The 21781-nt window shown below is 39.8% G+C and overlaps 1 pseudogene; it reads left to right on the top strand.

Moving 5' to 3' along the window:
- Positions 1–2002: 2002 nt before the first annotated feature.
- On the top strand, positions 2003–15516 carry LOC466813 (olfactory receptor 6M1-like; annotated as a pseudogene).
- The last annotated feature ends 6265 nt before the right edge of the window (positions 15517–21781 follow it).

Here is a 21781-nt window from a genome sequence, read left to right as displayed (position 1 = left end):
GAATATTGGCCCCCAATCTCTTCTGGCTTGTAGGGTTTCTGCTGAGAGATCCTCTGTTAGTCTGATGAGTTTCCCTTTGTAGGTGACCTGGTCTTTCTCCCTGGCTGCCCTTAACAGTTTTTCTTTCATTTTGACCTTGGAGAATCTGATAATCATGTGTCTTGGAGTTGATCTTCTCATGGACTATCTTACTGGGGTTCTCTGGATTTCCTGAATTTGAATGTTGGCCTGTCTTGCTAGATTGGGGAAGTTCTCCTGGATGATTTCCTGAAGTATGTTTTCCAATTTGATTTCATTCTCCTTGTCTATTTCAGATACCCCAATCAGTTGTAGGTTTGGTCTTTTTACATAGTCTCAAATTTCTCAGAGGTTTTGTTTGTTGCTTTTCATTCTTTTCTCTCTATTCTTGTCAGCCTGTCTTATTTCAGAAAGATAGTCTTCAAACTCTGAGATTCTTTCCTCCACTTGGTCTATTCTGCTACTGATAGTTGTGATTGCATTGTAAATTTCTCATGTTGTGTTTTCCAGCTCCATCAGGTCAGTTATGCTCTTGTCTAAACTGGCTATTCTGGTTATCAGCTCCTGTATTTTTTAATCATGATTCTTAGCTTCTTTGCATTGGGTTACAACATGCTCCTTTAGCTCAGTGAAGTTCACTATTACCCACTTTTCGAAGCCTACTTCTGCCAAGTCATCCGTCTCAGCCTCAGCCCAATTCTGTGCCCTTGCTGGAGAGGTGTTGCAGTCATTTGGAAAAAGGCACTCTGACTTTTTGAGTTTTCAGCATTTTGCATTAATTCTTTCTCATCTTTGTAGGCTTATCTACCTCTGATCTTTGAGGTTGCTAACCTTTGAATGGGGTTTTTGTAAGGTCTTTTGTTGCTGTTGTTGATATTGTAGTTGTCTTCTGTTTGTTTGTTTTTCTTTTAACAGTCAGGCCACTCGACTATAGGGCTGCTGCGGTTTGCTGGGGGTCCACTCCAGACCCCACTCTCTTTGGCCTCTCCTGCATCTGCAGGAGGCAGCTGGGGTCCCCCACTGGAAGATCTCACCCAGTCAGGAGGGACAGGATCAAGAATCCACCCCATGAAGAAGTCTGGTTGCTTCTTGGTAGAGCAAACATGTTGTGCTGGGTCGGGGGAAGCCTCTTTCATGAATATGGGACTGCCCATATTCTCCTCAGCCAGCAGGACAAAATGGCTGAGTTTACGGAACTGCAGAGATGGCGGTTGCTCCTCCCCTTGGGAGTTCCCTCCTAAGGAGAGATTAGATCTCTGTCTGCAGAGCTGAGGACCCACCCAGTGAGGAGAAGTGGGTCGGGGTCCCGGTTAAAGAAGTAGTCTGGCTAAAGAAGCAGTCTGTCCACCATCTGGTAAGGCAGCTATACTGTGCCCCGGGGTCCTTTCCTTTTCTGTGCCCCTGGCAGGCTGGGATGGCTGAGTCTACAGAACCACAGATATGGTGGTCATCCCTCCTACCAGGAACTCCCTGCCAGGGAGAGATCGGAGTTCTGTCTGTGGAACAAAGGACCCACCCAGTAAGGAGGACTGTGTCAGGGCCCAGGTTAAAGAAGCAGTCTGGCCCCGATCTGGCAAGGCCATTGTGCTGCACCGTGGGGGCCCCTATTCATCTGGACTGTATGCGCTCTCCACAGCCAGCAAGCTGGAATGGCTGTTTCCCTCTGAACCATAAAGATGGTGGCCGTCCTTCCCTCCAGGAACAAGGTCTTGTCTCCAGCCGACTTAACCCTCTGCCCTTGGCTGGCCGGATTCTAACCCAGTGGGTCTTAACCCATGAGGTGCTGTGGAAGTGGGGCCTACAGAACGATGCTGCTTGACTCCCTGTATTCAGCCTCCTTCCTAGGGATGTGTATAGAAGGATTTTCCACCTTGTCAGTATCTCTGGCCCGAGCATGCAAAACTCCTGGGTCTTTGTGTGTGTGTAAGTGGCTATTTTGCCAGGACTCTGCCCAGCTTTGTGTAACAAACCCAAGGCCCTTGTGATGTGGGCTCATGAGGGGATCTTCTGCTCCACAGGTTGCAAAGACCTGTGGGAGAAGCATGGCTTCCCAGGTGAGTCACACAAACACTCACTACCTCCCCTGGCTGAGGATGAGGGTTTCTTTGGCCCCAAGCTTCCTGGGTGGGCCATCACTGCACCCCCCACCTCAAACCTGCTTCTCCCCACTCTCTGTGGATCTTAACTGCTTGCCTATTCATTCCTAATATGATAACCTGGATATTTCAATTGAAGGTATTGTATTCACTTGCCCCTTTTCATTCCTCTCCATGAGTGCCATGGACCACAGCTACATCTAACTGGCCATTTTGTCCCCCACCCAAAATGTCTTAATGCAACTCAGCATCAACTCAAAAGTCCAAAGTCTTCAATTTAATCTGAGAGTCAAGGCCATGTTTCTTCCACCTATGAACACGTAAAATCAAAACAAGATATTTACTCTAAAGACACAATGGTGGTAAAAGCAATGTGTAGACATTTCCCATTTAAATAGAGAGAAATTGGCCAAAAGAAAGAGGCAACTGGCCCACACAAGTTTGAAACCCAGCAGGCAGACATTAAATCTTAAAGCTCCAGTGTAATCTCCCTTGACTCCATGTCCCACATTCTGGGCACACTGATGTGAGGGGTGCACTCTGAAGGCCTTAGTTCCACCCCTGCATCTTTGCAGGGTGCAGCCCCTGTGGCTGCTCTCACAGGCTGGAGTTAAGTGCTTGCAGCTTTTCTGGGCTCAAGGTGCAAGCTGCCACTAGCTCTACCATTCAGGGGTCTGGTGGGTGATGGCCCCATTCCCACAGGCAGTGCCCCATAGGAGTCTCCATGTGGAGGCTCCAACACCACATTTCCCTTCAGCACTGCTCTAGTAGAGTCTCCGTGCAAGGGCTCCACCTGAAGCAAGCTTCTGCCTGGGCACCCAGGCCTTTCAATATTTCCTCTGAAATCTAGGTGAAAGCTGCCAAGCCTCCTTCACTCCTGCATTCTGTGCAACTGCAGGCTTAACATCATGTGGAAGCCACCAAGGCTTACAGCTTGTGCCCTCTGGAGCTGTGACCTGAGCTGCACCTGGGTCTTATTGAGCCATGACTAAAGGTGGAACAGCCATGATGCAGGGAGTGGTGTCCCAAGGTGGCACTGGGCAGCACCGCAGGCCTTGCCCAGAGTGGGGATGTCCTAAAGGCCTCTGGGCCTGTAATGGAAGGGGGATATCCTAAAGACTTCTGAAATGCCTTTAAGGCCTTTTGCCCATTGTCTTGGCTATTAGTACTTGGCTCCCTTTTAGTCATGCTAATCTTTCTGGCAAGTGGTGGCTCTGCAAGCCACTTGGATTCCTTCTCTACCACACCGCCAGGCTGCAAATGTTCTAAACTTTTGTGTACTGCTTCTCTTTTAAATATAAGTTACAATTTTAAGTAATTATTTTGTTTGATATCTGATCCCAGGCTGTCATAAGCAGGCAGGCCACATCTTGAATGCTTTGCTGCGTATAAGTTTCTTCTGCCACTCTTAAGTTCAACCTTACACAGAGACCTAGGATATAAATACAATGCAGCCAAGTTCCTTGCTAGGATATAACAAGGGTAACCTTTGCTCCAGTTCTCAATAACTTCATGATTTTCATCTGAGACCTTATCAGCTTGGCCTTCGCTGTCCATATTTCTATGAGCAATTTGGTCATAATCACTTAACAAGTCTCTAAGAAGTTGCAAACTTTCCCTTGTCTTGCCATCTTCTTCTGGGATCTCCAAATTCTTCCAGTGTCTTCCCATTACTCAATTCTAAAGCCACTCTCACATTTTCAGGTATTTTTATAGCAATTCTCCACTCCTCAGTTCCAATTTTCTGTGTTAGTTCATTTTTGCATTGTCATAAAGACATATCTGTGACAGGATATTTCTGTTTCCACTCATGGCAGAAGGTGAAGAGGAAGCCAGCACATCACATGGTGAGAGCAGAAGCAAGATGGAGGAGGGGTAAGTCTCAGACTATTTAAAATAACCAGAACCCACAAGAACAAACCTAACAAAAACTCCCTCATTACCAAGGGGAGGGTGCTAAGTCACTCATGAGGGATCTGCCTCTGATCTGATACTTTCCACTAGGCCCCACCTCTGACATTGGGAATCACATTTCAACATGGGATTTGGAGGGGACAGACATGCAAACCAGATTCAAGATAAGTGACTAGAAGCAGCCAGAAGGAACATCTGACACCAAGAGACTGGGACATTAAGAAGACAGGCACACTCTGAGCAGATCTTCAGAGTAAAGGCATTGAGAGTGGACAGAGGGATGACACAGAGGCTGGGCTGAAGGGAGTGGAAGCCAGCAACTCTGCATGGAGCTACTGCACACTGGGGCTCATTCGTGGCCCTCAATTCCTGGGGGAGGAGCGAGGTGAATAGGCAAGAAGTGACTGCTCTCACCACAGACCTCTGGAATCCTGGCAACAGGAGACCCTATGAGCCCCAAGGGCACTTCAGCTGGCAGGGAGAGCTTCTTAGAGAGGTGGTAGGGGCAGGACTCCAGCCTGTGCAGAGCCCAGAGGGTTTGGTGTGGAAACATCTGCAGTGGAGCATGGCCAGGGATACCCATCACCCAAGGCTCACTATGCTCCTCTAGGAGACATTAGCCTTAGGGGGCCTATTGGACATGAACAGAGCAGGGTGTCTTGCCTGTGAGATGGGTCCAGCCCAATCTGAGCAACTCCCCGTCTGCTGCCCCCACCCCCAGGACCACAGCCTGGCCATGCATGCTTACAGTGCAGCCTCAAATACCCAATCAAGATGTTTCCTGCATGCCCTTATCACAGCTCCCTCACTGGCAGACTGCATCTGACCATGGAAAAGCACCAAAAAAGTGGCTCCCACCATCATGTACTATCACCCACACTGTTCCCCGACTGCAGCCTCTCCCATGCCACTCTTCCAGCATGCACTCACCTGTAGCCACCTCCCCACCACATTGCTGGCATGTGAGACAGTGGGTAGACCTCAACTTCCTTCACTCACTGGCACATGTGTACACATGCACCCTGCACCACTGCTACTGGTATGAGGCCACCCCACCCCTGGCTGTGCCACCATGGCCAGCACAAATGCACACACAGATGCCAGCAACCCCACTCCCCCAACACAGCTGCTGCTGCTGACATGAACACACACACAATGACAACCCCAACCCCCGCATACGCCACCACCACCCCTGCTACTGCAAACACAGGCACAGAGGCTGGCAGCCCTGTGTGCAACAGCAGCCTGCCCCCACCATGGGCATTGCCAATGTGACCATGAATAGGAATGCCACAGCTCCACTCCCACTGGTACCCCACCACAGGTGATGAGCATAGTACCCTGCCACACTGCCGCTATTGCTGGCACACATGAATGAACATGAATTCCACTGCTACTGCCCCAGTGAAGTGCTTTGGCTGGCACCACCCATCAGAGTGCTATGGCCAGTGGTCCAGGAATATCTCAGCTGCTCCAGCAAAGGTTCCTAACTTTGAGAGGCCAGAGAACAAAGCCAGAGGTCTGATACCAGCCCCCAGAGTTACAGCACACAACCCAAAAGCACTAGGCTGAGCTCTAGCCCCCTAAAACCTTCCAAAAATAAAGCCAGTTGACTGAACTCACATTATACCATTATCAAACCTGCAAGGGCATCAAAGAAGATAAAAGAACAAAAAAAAATCCAAAGGATAGCAGCTTCAAAGACTGAAGGAATATCAGCCCACACAGATGAGAAAGAACCAGTGCAAGAACTCTGGCAACCCAAAAAGCCAGAGTGTCTTCTGACCTTCAAACAACCGCACTAGTTCTCCAGCAATAAATTGGAATCAGGCTGAAATGACAGAAATAGAATACAGAGTATAGATAGAAATGAAGATTGAGATTCAGAAGAAAGTCGAAACCCAATTCAAGGACTCTAACGAATACAACAAAATAATATGGAAGATGGATGATGAAATGGCCATTTTAAGAAAAAAAATCAGACTGATCTGATACAGCCAAAAAACTCACTTCAAGAATTTCATAATGCAATCACAAGTATTAACAACAGAATTGACCAAGCTAAGGAAAGAATCTCAGAGCTTGAAGACTAGTTCTCTGAATAACTCAGTAACCCAAAAATAAAGAAAAACCAGTAAAGAAGAATGAACAAAACCTCCTAGAAATATAAGATCAAATAAAGAGACCAAATTTACAATTCATGGATATCACTGAAAGAGGGACAGAAAGCAAGCAACTTGGAAAACATACGGAGAATATTGTCCACAAAAATTTCTCCAACTTTGCTAGACAGACTGATTTTCAAATTCAAGAAATGCATGCAGAGAATCTCTTAGAGATACTATACAAGATGACCATCCCTAAGACACATAGTCATAAGATTCATTCTGCAAGGTAGAAATAAAAGAAAAAATATTAAAGGTAGCTAGAGAGTAGGTGCAGATCACCTACAAAAGGAACCTCATCAGGCTAACAGTGAACTTTTCAGAGAGAAGCCCTATGAGCCAGAAGAGATTAGGGGCCTGTATTCAGCATTCTTAAAGGAATTTTCAACCAAGAGTTTCATATCCAGCCAAACTAAGCTTTATACCTGAAGAAGAAATAAGATTCTTTTAAGACAAGCAAATGCTAAGGGAATTTGCTACCAACAGACCTGCCTTACAAGGAGTTTGTAAGGGAGTGCTAAATATGGAAAGAAAAGACCATTATTGGCCACCACAAAAACACACTTAAGTACATACACTAGTGACAATATTAAGCAACCACACAATCAAGTCTGCATAATCAGTTAACAACATGACAGTATCAAATCCACACATATCAATATTAACCTTCAATGTAAATTGGCTAAATGCCCCAATTAAAAGGCATACAGTAGCAAGTTCAATAAAGAAGCAAGACCCAACTGTATGCTGTCTTCAGGAGACCCATCTCACATACAATGACACCTACGGTGGTAGGTTCAAAGTAAAGGGGTGGAGAAAAATCTACCAAGCAAACAAAACAACAATAACATCAAAAAAAAAAAAAAAGAAAGAAAGAAAAAAAGAAAAAAGGAGGGGCTACTACTCAAACTTCAGACAAAACAGACTTTAAACCAACAATAGCCAAAAAAGACAAAGAAAGGCATTACATAATGGTAAAGGGTTCAATTCAACAAAAATACCTAATTGTCCTAAATATATATGCACACAACAAAACACCCAGATTCATAAAGCAAGTCCATGGAGACCTACAAAGAGACTTAGATAACTACACACTAATAGTGGGAGAATTCAATACCCTAATGACAGTATTAGATCACTGACGAAGAACACTAACAAAGATATTCAAGATCTGAACTCAACACTTCACCAAACAGACCTAATAGACATCTACAGAATGCTCCAACCAAAAACAGCAGAATATACATTCCTCTTATCTGCACATGTCATATACTCTAAAATCAACCACATTCGGGCATAAAACAATCCTCACCAAATTTTTCAAAACTGAAATCATACCAACCTCATTTTGGAACCACAGCACAATAAAAATAGTGATCAATTCCAACTACTTGGGAAGCTGAGGCAGGAGAATGGCATGAACCCAGGAGGCGGAGCTTGCAGTGAGCCGAGATCACACCACTGCACCTCCGGCCTGGGCAGCAAAGTGAGACTCCGTCTCAAAAACAAAAGACAAACAAACAAAAAAAAAGAAAATCTAGAAGAAATAAATTCCTGGATACATACAACTTCCTAATATTGAGCCAGGGAGAAATTTAATCCCTGAACAGACCTATAATGAGTTCTGAAATTGAGTCATTAATAAAAACCCTACCAACCAGGAAAACCTCAAGACCAGATTCACAGCTGAATTCTACCAGATGTATAAAGAAGATCTGGTACCATGCCTACCATTTCAAAAAATTGAGGAGGAGGGCTCCTCCCTAATTCATTCTATGAGGCCGGCATCATCCTGATACCAAAACCTGGCAAAGATGCAACAAAAAAAGAAAACTTCAGGCCAATATCCTCAATGAACAGAGATACAAAAATATTCATCAATATACTAGCAAACTGAATATAGCAGCAGCACATCAAAAAGCTGCTAATCTACCATGATCAAGTAGGATTTATCCCTGGTATGCAAGGTTGCTTTGACATACACAAATCAATAAATGTGATTCACCACACAAACATAACTAAAAACAAAAACCACAGGATTATCTCAATGGATGCAGAAAGGGCTTTCAATAAAATTCAACAACACTTTATGTTAAAAACCCTCAACAAACTAGGCATTGAAGAAACTTAGTACAAAAAATTGAGAGCCTTCTGTGACAAACCCACAGCCAACATCATACTGAATGGGCAAAAGCCAGAAGCCTTCTCTTTGAAAATTGCAACAACACAAGGATGCCCTCTACTACCACTCCTATTCAACATAGTACTGGATGTCCTAGGCAGAGCAGTCAGGCGACAGAAAGAAATAAAAGGCAAACAAATATGGAAAGAGGAAGTCAAACTATCTCCTTTTACCATCCAACATAGTAATTCTGCTCTTAAGAATGTATCCAAGACAAATAAAAACAAATATTCACACAAAAACAGAAACTCAAATGTTCATAGATGTTATATTCATAATAGCCAAAATTTGAAACAACTCAAGTGCCCATTATCTGATGAATAGATACACAAACTGTGGTATATTTATGCAATCTATACAATTGATCATCTTCAACAGTACAAAGGCAGAAGCGACTGATACCTGAATCATTTGTATTATTGTTAAAGCACCAATTTAAGTGAAAGGAGCAAGGTACAAAATACTATATGCTATAAGATTCCATTTATGTAAAATTTTAGAAAATTCAAAATTATAGTGATATGAAACATGTCAGTGGTTTTCAGGAGCTGAGGTTGGGGAAGAAAAGCATTTATTGCAAAAGAGCACCAGAAAACGTTTTAAGGTAATGGAAATATTTTTAAAATATTGTCATGTTGATGACAGTGGCTATATGACTGTATACATGTCAAAATTTAACAAATTATACATTTAAAATTACTAATTATGTATAAAGCATACCTCAATAAATGGATTTAAAAATATCTACATATATATGTAAATAATCTCACTTTGAAGAGCAGCTGAAAGCCTATTTTAAGACATGATGAACATGTCAGATTTTTTTAAAGTTTTCCAAGTTTCTATTTCTCTGAGGCTTTAAAGCAGGTCTCTAAGTTTTTCCTGAAAACACCCAAGAGAGTTTTCCAGGAAACCTTAACTTTTTAACTATGATTAGTTACTTCAATTCTAACATTACTTGATTGCAGTAATAATAAACCTTTTCTATGCAATAGTCCCAAGAGCCATTCTAATCCCGATCTCTGAAGGTAAACAAAAAATCATTAAAGATCACAATTATAATCACTTTAATATAGGGAAGGTCATATTATTTTCTGGGGAGAGCAAATAAGGTAGATATATCTAAAATCAAGTCACAATATGCCTGATGAATAAGCAGGAATACCTAAACAAAATGCTGAAGGTTAAAGAGATTACTTCACTGAATACAAATATAATATTTTCTAACAATCAAGAATGTTAAAGTAAAATAAGATGATTTAAGAATAGCAAGTTTAATGTCACTGGATAACTTGTTGAAGATATTGTAGAACTTTTTAGGACAAAGTTGGCTCAGATGCCCTTTAAGTTTTCTTCTAACCTGACATTCTGTGGGTTTGAAAACTTCAATTTTCTGGATGGATCCACTGAAGAAATAGAAATTGACTGGATAGACAGGAAATTACATTCCTACTGCTGAAAAAAAAATTGAGAGTTGAGAAGCTTTCGGTCATTTTACCAGTGATCTAAAATAGAAGTCAAGGACCTGTGCTTAATTCAGTCGTGTCTAATGTCTTGATTCATTACCAAATCGAAATTCTTTTGGCAAAAATGTAGTCCTTGAAACTCAGAGGACTATTCAAAGTTTGAGATACACTAGATATGCAGGATGAAATGATTAAATAATGGTATAACACTTGGACTTAGTATAAATCAAGACTTAGACTTCTTCAATGGGACTAAGAAAAAGAACTGGGAAAAGTAATTAGAGGTTATAAAAAGATAGCTTCTCAATCAAGGGAAGATAGATGGAGTATTCCAGCCAAAATTGAATAACCATTTGGTATGGTTCTGCAAAGGGGATTAAGTGTGGTATAAGGAGGAGTCTCAGCTAAAACAGAGGTAGGTTTATAGAGAATTCAAAATTGGAGCAGTGAAAGCATTTAAAGAATAATGAATGATATGGAGTAGGAAAAAAATACTTGAAGTTCAAATTTCTTAACATATTTGAATGAAGAAATTACCAATCGTTCTACAAGCAGTGTAATGTAAGTATACTTTGTCATGTAATTATCTGTATTTATGTCAAACAATCTAAGTGTCACTTAAATTTGTTTATGGGTAATTTTATAAATTAAAATGTAATTACCATTCTGTCAAATATTTTATGAGGGAGGGTGTCAAATGTTATATCTTTATCCTAAGTATGTAATTAAATCTTTTAATATACTTCAGTAACAAACATTTTTACATTTTACTGATAGTAAAGAACTTAAGTTACATCTAATCCCCAACCTGCATCACATCTTATTTCATTTCTGTTCACCCTTTCCCAATCCTATGTTCTTAACAAACATTTAGTGAGCACCTACTAGGTATAAGTCACTGTGGTAGGCACTGTCTTAGGACCTTGAATCTGGTATTACTACTTTTGCCATTTTAGAGATGAGGAAGATAAAACTCAGGATGCTTAAGCATCCTATTAAAAGATCATAAAGCTACAAGTGATTAAACTAAAAATATAGCATATCATTGATTCTAAAACCTGCTACACTTTTTCCTATTATGCCACATTTTCCTGACTAATTCTTGAATCTTTAAATGTGCAATTTTATGCAATTTTCTAAGGATCCACAGAAATGTTAATGAGGGAACAAATGCCCCCAAAAATGAAAGCCTAAATTGTTACACACAGGTCTTTACAGTCCAGAGAGCCCAGAGCCTTCCTTCCTAGATATGATGAGGTCCTCAGGGCCCTGAGATAACCTAAAAAGGCCAGGTTCTTTTCAGAAGTTAAGAGGCTCCACAAAGGAGAGAGATGCTACGTATTCAGCTCTTCTCAGAGACGTACACTTGACCCAAAGTATAGCAAAATAGAAAGCTCGCAATACCATTTTTTTCCCATAGTGATAATTTTTTATGACAATCATGGCAAATAACAACTCTGTTTGTTTTCAACCACCACAGATTTTGATTGTTTACAAATTGTATAATGCTTTTGAAAAGCCTGAGTTGCTCAATTTTTAAAATACCAGAGGGAAATCAAGCTCCTATCAGGGTCCTAAAAGACTACCTAGCAAGAAAAAAAAAAAGTAAGACATTAAGGATGTTGTAAAGAAATTAGACAAATGAAAGGAACAATGGGATGATGGGCATTGAACAACGGGATGATAGGTATGAAAATCTTCATTATTCTGCCTTAAGATATCTGTCGGTCTTCGGTGTTATCAGTGATGAAGAGAGGAAGGGGAAAATGCAGGGGAATTCTAAAGCTTTTCTCCTTGTCTACATAGTGTGCTCTATTCTATTTTTGTATTCTATCTCAATAACATTATTACTTGCCTAACCAGATATAGTTTTTGCTCTTTGTGCTGTAGTCAATAGTTTAGAAGTTTATTGTCTGGGCAAAAGAGCAGTAGAGCGAGGAGAGAACATTAGAGTATTTGTGGTAAAAAGAGTTTCTATTGGTGCCAAGAGCCTATTTCAATAGACATTACTCTTTGGAATTCTTTAATAACTTAAAATATAATTAAACAGCCCACCTTGTAACAATTCGAAAAATTACTAGAAGAAGTGGAATAATGCACTTTACTATTGTAAACTTCTCTTTTTTCATAGAATTTCCCCTTTTTGTTTGTCTCCCACCTCTAAACTACGAAAGATCTTGATTAGGCATTGTGGTGTTCGGGTTTCTTCCCAAGCCCAGCATTAATATTGCAGGAATCGGTTTTCCAAAACTACACAGATCCTGATAACTGGGCAAAGAAAAACACACCAAGAAAGTACAGGTTGTGATAGAAGTCTGTACTGGATATATGAAAATACAAGCTATAGAGCTTACCACTGCTTACCCTTGTGGCAGCTGCAACCTCATGCTTAAGGGAGAAGCTTCCCTAATTCTGATTTATTTATTTAGTAAATCAATGAGCACCTTCTGTGCTCAAAGAATGAGGTATGAAATAGATATGGTGTCTGACCTCATGAAAAACAAAAGAAATATTTAGACTGGGAAGGAATATGGAGAGGACCAATACTCATGGATTTAGAAACCAGGACCAAGGATGTCAAGGAAGTAAAAAGAGCTACTAAGCTCAACAGCAAGTCAAGTTATTCCATGCCACTTTCATTTGAAAATTACTCTTAAATAGACAAAAACCACTATGCATTTGTAAAGTGTACTTACCAACAGCTTAGAAATGTTAAAAAATTATAAGAAACCAGAATTTTCTTATATGGAACAGAGAAGATGAAGATAATTATTAAAATAACAAGGATACCTTGATTCATGAAACAATGAGTAGTGAATAAAAATAAAGAAGCAACTACAAGAACCAGAAAAAGTCACAGCCAGATTTGCAAATGGAAATATGTTTAGAAAAAATGTCTTAGCTCTGAGACTTACCACAATTAAGATAATAGCATTTATTTTACTTATTTATCTAATTTTCTGTCTCCCTTAACTATACTGTAAGCTTCATAAGGGAAGTTTTTTGTTGTTAACATTTTTGCTTTGTTTTTGCTTCGTATTTTTTGTTTTCCTCTGATAATAGCTCCAGCACCTGAAAATTTGCATGATGCACGGCATATGCTAAAGAAAACTATGTGTTAATTAAAAGAATGAATAAATGAAAAAATAATAATAGTAACAGCTTCTGGCAGGTCACTTTTCCCAGGTAGAGAGTCTGAGGAAATGGCCTCCCTTAAAGAGGAATTGTGTGTGCACCACGTTAAAAAATTTACCTAGTTCAGGGATATAAATTAGTTGTTTTAACTTGAAACTAGAGCACTGGTCACAAAATAATATACCAGAGGACAGTGCTTCAACTGAATTACATAGACATGAAACAGATCTTCGGTGAAGCTGGGCAGTATTCAGAGATTAAGCTGAGTGTTTCATATACATCTTTTCGATAGATCAAATACATGTTTCGGCATCCACTTTTCTGCAGTATTATTAATAACCTACTCTTCAAATGGCTGGGAAAAAAATGCCGAGTATAAAAGACTTCTTTGGGAAAACCTGTAAGAATCAGTTGGAGAAGGGAAGGGGAAACGTTTGTTGTTCTTTTGGATGCTGCCATGAATGTAACGTGGCAACAAACAACAAAATAACGACAAATAATCATTTTCCCGTAAGACTTTTTTCAAAATATTTAAAATAGGTTACACAGATTATGAATTATGTATCATGGACCTACTTGTTCCATAACAGTGTAGACATCAAAACATTTCTATTATATAAAGTAAAAACAAAGAAAAACTAAGTAGGGAAAGACTGATTGATTAATTTGTGTCCAATTGTCTATTACACTGATATTCAAAACATGGTAACAATAACAAAAATGAGTAGAGGTAAATGTAGACTCCCCTCAATTTAACTGTCTTGGCCAGTTTTAACAGTTTCTGTTCTTTGATTTAGAAGATGTCTTCAAAGTTGAAATAACTTTGAGAAAAGTAACACTTTTTTTTGTTTTTTGTTTGTTTTGAGACAGTCTCACTCTGTCACCAGGCTGAAGTGCTGTGGCGTGATCTCAGCTCACTGCAATCTCCACCTCCCGAGTTCAAGCAATTCTCCTGCCTCAGCCTCCTGAGTAGCTGGGACTACAGGCACCCGCCACCGTGCCCAGCTAATTTTTGTATTTCTAGTAGAGACAGGGTTTCACCATGTTGGCCAGGATGGTCTCAATATCTTGACCTCGTGATCCGCCCACCTCGGTCTCCCAAAGTGCTGGGATTACAGGTATGAGCCACTGCACCGGGCCTAACTCAAGTTTTATTAACCTTCTTTTTCTCAATTTTTCAAATAATTGACCGGATTCTCAGTTTAGTATGCCTCTCTTTTTAAGAACAGAATTTAGCTGGGAAAGTAGTAGGTCAGGAAGAGCGAAAAAGAGACAGGAAGGAGCATTGTGTAAAAGAGACTAAAATCATAAAGACTAGAATTATAGGGACCATGAGGATAATTTCATTCAATCAAAACTTTGAAATATGAGAATACTGAAGTTAGAAGAAGTAATGTCATTTACCCAAGGGACCACATAATAAAGTCAGAAGCAGACTGTGAACGAATCACTCTTGACTCCTCACACAAAGTTTTTTCTATTTCACTCTTATCACAGATATTGGGAGTTGAAAACTTCCGTAAGTTGAGTATCATCTCTGTATTTTATCATTTTTTTTAAGAGATGTGCTTCCCACTAAGCATTGCCTGCAGTGGACATCCAAAATCAGACCACAGTGACTGAGTTTACCCTGACGGCCTTTCCTGTTCTTCAGCAGCTTCAAATTTCCCTTTTTGCAGTCCTCTTCTTTACTTATATGCTTACTCTAACAGGAAACGTTGCCATCATTTCCCTAACATGTGCGAATCATCGCCTCCAAACCCCAATGTACTTCTTCCTCAGTAATTTGTCAATTTTGGACATTTTTTTCACCACCTCAGTTACCCCAAAGCTATTAGCCTGTCTCCTGCAGGACAAGAAGACCATATCTTTTGCTGGGTGCATCACCCAAACTTATTTCCTTTGTTTTCTTGGGGACAGTGGAGTTTATCCTCTTGGCAGTGATGTCCTTTGACTGCTACGTGGCCATCTGTGACTCCCTGCACTACAGCATTATCATGAACAGCAGGGCCTGCCTCCTACTAGTTCTGGGCTGCTGGGTTGGAGCCTTCCTGTCTGTGTTGTGCCCAACCATTGTGGTGTCCAGATTGCCTTTCTGTTACAAGGAAATTAGTCACTTCTTCTGTGACATCACCCCTCTGCTACATGTGTCCTGTATAGACACTCATTTCATCGAGATGATAAACTTCCTCTTATCTTCCCTCATCCTCCTGACCTCACTGGTGCTCACCACTGTGTCCTACATTTACATCATTTCTACCATCCTGCACATCCCCTCAGCCCAAGGACGTCGGAAGGCCTTTTCCACGTGCGCTTCCCACATCACCGTCATTTCCATTGCTTACAGAAGCAACATCTTCAGGTATGTGAGGCCCAGCCAGAGTCATTCAATGGATTTTGACAAGGTGACAGCTGTCCCCACCACAATGGTGACCCCTCTTCTGAATCCCTTCACTTATAGTCTAAGAAATGAAAAGGTAAAGGCAGTCTTGAAAGAAGCACTCAGCAAAATTATGTCCTCATGGCACAGGAGAACTTAAAACTTTAACCAAGCTTTTCTGCTCAGAATGGTTATTTTCATCTCTAGCTCAGTGTGGAGAAAGACAGATTTAGACACCAGAAAATCAAAGGCATATGGGAAGGTATGAATAGGCTCAGTGCCGCATCAGAGGCAAAGTACTGTAGTCACAGTTTAGAAGAGACAATTCAGCCATAGAGAAAATGACATTCCCTGAACTCTATGATTGAACCACTGTGCATTCACAATATCATGGATTAATGAAAAATACAAAACTAAAATCAAAAAACCTAAATTTTGAGCCTGGCTTTATCACCTTTTTTTTTTTTTTTTTTTAATCGAGTGACACTTAGCCTATCTGACCATTTGTTTTCTCATCTGTGAAATGGGGACGTTGTGCTTTTACTTTTTGTTGTTGTAGGCTTAGCTAAGATGGTCTAAGAAATGAAACCACATATAATTAAAAACAAACACTTCTACTAGTTCTTTTCAGATGTTGCAAGGCTTCAACCTTGACAGTTAAATATTATATAATAATAACAATAGCAAGAAAGGAATAATAATAATAATAACATAATCCAGGGTTTGTACAGTATACTTAAATATATACGCATGTATTTCATTTATTCCTCCTAATAACCTTAGAAAGCTGATATCATTATCTCCATTTTACAGATGAGAAAACTGATGTTTACAGAGGTTAAGCATCTTGCCCCAAACTACATCATTGGTAAGTGGCAGAAATTTAGGATACGTGCACTTCAGACTCCTTTAGCACCCCACTATATTATAAAGTGTGGAAGGAAAACTTAAGAGGGGAAACCAAATTAGCCTGGAAGCTACCTTCTTTTTCTGAAGCCAGAAGCCAACAGTTAGACAGACCTGCAGATCAAGGCAGACCAGAAGTGGGATACAATTAGAATGGACTGAGAGGCAATTTGGTTTGAAAGGAAAACTATTTATTCAGAAGCCGTAACTGACCATGAGTCTAGACTGATCATCTATAGCAACTGGCGAATATGGCCATCATATATAGAAGATCATCTTAGCATTCATTTGGTTGAGGAAAAAAAAGTATCAGAAAACTAATCAAGCTTGCTTAAGTAAACTATGTACTTATCATAATAATCAAAAGTGCCATATGGAACCCCAGAAAATAAGAAACATCAAAACCTGCTAAGTGACAAAAAGAAGGAACTAGAAATTTGTAAGGAGCCAAGGTAGGTATCCTCTTCTCTTCAAGTCTCTGATTTCTCCTTAGGTCTCTCTGTAGTTGTATTTCTCTGTATTATTTTTCTCCATATACTTTGTGGTAGGCTGAATAATGGCCCCTAAAGATATCCAGGTTCTGACCTCTGGAAACGGTGAATGTTATCTTATGTGGCAAAGAGATTTTTGTAGATGTGATTAAGTTCTTGAGATGAGGGATTATCCTGGATTACCCAGGTGGGCCCTACATGTAATCCCAAATGTCATCGTAAGAGCTAGGCAAAAGGAGATTTTACTACAAAAATGAAGGCCATGTGACGATGAAAGCAGAGAGAGATTTGATGCTGCTGCTCTGCTGGCTTTGGAGACAGAGGAAAGGGCCACAAACCAAGAAATAAACCTCTGAAAGCTAGAAAAGGCAACGAAGCTGATTTTCTCCCACAACCTCCAGCATGACTCTGCCAACACCTGGGTTTCAGCCCAGTGAAACTGTTTTTGGATTTCTTGCCCTCAGAACTGTAAAATAATACGTTAGTGTTGTTTTAAGCCACCAAGTTTGTGGTAATTTGTTACAGCAGCCATAAGAAACTAATATACACCTGATTTGCTTTTCTGTCTCTGCAGTGTTTTTTTCCACTTTTCTGTGCACATGGAAGATAGCTGCTTTTGCCATTCACAAATATATGTATATACTCAATTACAGATATATATTCAATATATAAGGGTATAGATATTGAATGTATTTGAATGTATTGATATGTATTAAATTTAAGTGGATACATATTTAAAATGATCTGAGTTCAAAATCCAAATTTCTGGGAGGAGGATATGGTTGATCCAACTAGAGAGAGATTTCCACTTCTGATTCACTTATTTGTAAGAAGAATGAGTCAGCAAGGTATCAAATCACCGTGTCCACAATGCCAATAAGTAGGTGCTGTGGGAGTAAGCTCTCTAAAAAGAGTGTAGGAATGGGAAAAAGACAGACTCTCTAGCTGAGTGGACAAAGATAGGGACCTTAAGAATTGGCATGGAATCTCTCAGCAAAGAGCAGGTAAAGAAAGAGCTGTCTTAGGAATGAATTCAGAGTATTATAAGAGAGCACAGTCCATCATAAGCTAATGAAGTGGACAAATGTTTAAAGACAAAAAGAAGGTAGACCAAAGTCACCAAGAATGAAGTAGTCCTGTAATTTTCTGCTCTGTGCTTATAATCAGACCCTAATTAAGACAAGGTATCAAAAGTTACCATATTAGGTTATTATTGCTGCCATAACAAATTCCCACTAATTTGGCAGCTTCAAACAACACAGATTTGTTATCTCCTACTTCTGTAGGTCAGAAGCCCAACACAGGTCTTACCGGGCTAAAATGTCAGCAGGCTGCATTCTTTCCTGGGAGCCCTAGCAGATAATCCATTTCCTACACCTTTGGGTTGTTAACAGAATTCCTTTTCTTGAAGGCTATACTATGGTTTCAACCTGGAAATTTGTTTCACTCGAGGAGGAAATTTATTCCACTAAATCTAAGAAATTGTTTGTTTTGCTATGGTTATGACATTGAATTAAGTGGTAGTGATAAAATGCTAAAAAAGACCTTTAACGTTGAAACACGGTATACATTTTAATCATGAGCAGTAATACCTTTAAGAGCTTCTTAAAATCTTAAAGCCAAATCACCTATTTTGAAAAGTCATTTTAAAGCTGGAAGAAAATCCACTATACAAAATGTTTAAATAACTTTGAGTGGGATTATAATTATATCTCTTTTTCCCACATTTTGGAGCTTTTAAAACTTGGGAAGCATATGTCAATTTTAATATTGGAAAAACTAACAAACATAATTTTTCATAAACAATAAAATATATATTAGGAGAGTTAAGTTTAGATGTTTCCTGAAGTAGGAGATATGATTTAAAACTTTTCTTTTTATTTTACAGTTAAAGAGAAAAAACTGTCATGAGTTCACTTGAGTAACAGACTTATAAAGAATACGTTCTTACTAGCACAGAGACTGAAGTTAAAAAAATTTTTTTAAATTTTTTAAAGGAATACATTCTTAAATTGAGATTCCTCCTCCATAAAGATAAATGCAAATCCTTGAAAACGTCTACATCTTAAGAACCCGGTTATTTTTAAAATTAAATACTCCAAAGATTTTTTTAAACCCTTGGATTTATGAAATTGAAAGTATAAACTGAGGGAAGTGTCCTGAGAAAAACTGAATGGAGTATTCTTTTAATGGTCACATTCCCATTCCCATCTGCCACACAGAAACTGATCCCCTTCCTCAAACCTTATACAAAAATTAACTCAAGATAGAGTAAAGACCTAAATGTAAAACCCAAAACCATAAAAACCCTAGAAGAAAACCTAGAAAATACCATTCAGGACATAGACATGGGCGAAGACTTCATGACTAAAACACTAAAAGCAATTGCAACAATAGCCAAAATTGACAAATGGGATCTAATTAAACTAAAGAGCTTCTGCACAGCAAAAGAAACTAGCATCAGAGTGAACAGCCAACCTACAGAATGGGAGAAAATTTTTGCAATCTACCCATCTGACAAAGGTCTAATATCCAGAATCTACAAGGAACTTAACTAAATTTACAAGAAAAAAAAAAAAAAACAACCCCATCAAAAAATGGGCAAAGGATATGAACAGATGCTTCTCAAAAAGGACATTTATGTGGCCAACAAACATAGGAAAGAAAAATCATCATCACTGGTCATTAAAGAAACGCAAATCAAAACCAAAATGAGATACCATCTCACGCCAGTCAGAAAGGTGATTATTAAAATCTCAGGAAACAATATATGCTGGTGAGGCTGTGGAGAAATAGGAACACTTTTACACTGTTGGTGGGAGTTTAAATTAGTTCAGCCATTGTGGAAGACATTGTGGCAATTCTTCAACTGTCTAGAATCGGAAATACCATTTGACCCAGCAATCCCATTACCCAAAGGATTACAAATCATTCTACTATAAAGACACATGCACATGTATGTTTATTGCAGCACTATTTACAATAGCAAAGACTTGGAACCAACCCAAATGCCCATCAATGATAGACTGGATAAAGAAAATGTGGTACATATACACCATGGAATACTATGCAGCCATAAAAAAGAATGAGTTCATGTCCTTTGCAGGGACATGGATGAAGCTGGAAACCATCATTCTTAGCAAACTAACACAGGAACAGAAAACCAAACACCACATGTTCTCACTCATAAGTGGGAGTTGCGCAATGAGAACACATGGACACAGAGAGGGGAACATCACACACCAGGGCCTGTCAGGAGGTGGGGGTGAGGGGAGGGAGAGCATTAGGACAAATACCTCATGCATGCAGGGCTTAAAACCTACATGATGAGTTGATAGGTGCAGCAAACCACCATGACACGTGTATAACTATGTAACAAATCTTCATATTCTGCACATGTATCCCAGAACTTAAAGTAAAATAAAAATGTCAAAAACAGAAAACATACTGCAAACTTATGAAGTGTTGATATATTTTTTTAATTCCAAAAGTAATATAGGGCTCTATCTCCAATAAGCAGCCTGAAAGAATTGCACCTTTGAAAAGAAATCAGCCTCACAAATAAAAAAAAGGCTAAAATTAGACAGTCATCAAAAAAGAACTGCTTAAAGCCTGGCTAATTAAAAATGGCATAACAAAGCAGAGATAGATGGAATATTTACTAATTTTTTTTCTTTTTTTTATTTCTTCTAAAATAAATGGGATACATGTGCAGAATGTGTAGGCTTGTTACATAGGTATACATGTGCCATGGTGGTTTTCTGTACCTATTGACCCATCCTCTAAGTTTCCTCCCCTCACCTCCCACCCCGCAACAGCCCCTGGTGTGTGTTGTTCCCCTCTCTGTGTCCATGTGTTCTCAATGTTTAACTCCCACTTATGAGTGAGAACATGCGGTGTTTGGTTTTCTGTTCCTGTGTTAGTTTCCTGAGGATGATGGTTTCCAGCTTCATCCATGTCCCTGCAAAGGACATGATCTCATTCCTTCTTATGGCTGCATAGTATTCCATGGTCTACTAAAATTTTAATGAATCATTATAAAAGATGAGTGGTCCTGATGTTTCACCAACTCTTCAACCTGTAAAAGGACCGCAAGAGATTTGCTCAATTTATACTAGCTTTGATATTTTTTTAAAACTGATTTTTTTTTTTTAGGGTGGTTCACATCTGTAATCCCAGAACAGGGAGGCCAAGATAGGAGGATTGCTTGAGTCCAGGAGTTCAAGATCATCCTGGGCAACATAATGAGACTCTGTCTCTACAAAGAAAATCAAAAAAGTGGCCAGGCACGGTGGCTCATGCCTGTAATCCCAGCACTTTTGGAGGCTGAGGCAGGCAGATCACGAAGTCAGGAGTTCGAGACCAGCCTGGCCGATATGGCAGAACCCCGTCTCTACTAAAAATACAAAAATTAGCTGGGCATGGTGGTACACGCCTGTAGTCCCAGCTACTCAAGGGGCTGAGGCAGAAGAATCGCTTGAACCCGGGAGATGGAGGTTGCAATGAGCCGAGATCACACCACTGCATTCCAGCCTGGGCTACAGAGCAAGACTCTGTCTCAAAAAAAAAAAAAAAGAAAGAAAGAAAGAAGGAAAAAAAAAGAAAGAAAGAAAGAAGGAAAAAAAAGAAAGAAAGAAAGAAGGAAAAAAAAGAAAAGAAAGAAAATTTAAAAAGTTAGCTGGGCTTGGTGGTGCATGCCTGTAGTCCTAGTTGCTCCAGAGGCTGAGGCAGGAGGATGCTTGAGCCCAGGAGTTCAAGGCTGCAGTGAGCCATGATCATGCTACTACAGTCCAGCCTAGAAGACAGAATAAGACACTGTCTCAATAAAATATAAAATAGAATAAAATAAAATAAAAAGAATCCATAATCCCTGCAGATATAGTGCTGACCAAAATGGTGTATGGCAAAAAGCAGGGTTATGAATCTGAGTGCTGAGAGAGGCTAAATATCTTAGCGCAAAACCCAACAGGCGAACAGAGCCAGTTTGTACGGGCATAGGTAAACTGGCCTGGGAATGGTAAAGTAAGT

This window comes from Pan troglodytes, chromosome 9, assembly GCF_028858775.2.
Source record: "Pan troglodytes isolate AG18354 chromosome 9, NHGRI_mPanTro3-v2.0_pri, whole genome shotgun sequence".
Classification (NCBI taxonomy): domain Eukaryota; kingdom Metazoa; phylum Chordata; class Mammalia; order Primates; family Hominidae; genus Pan; species Pan troglodytes.
The sequence above is the reverse complement of the archived record's forward strand: the minus strand, read 5'-3'. Positions and strand labels throughout refer to the sequence as shown.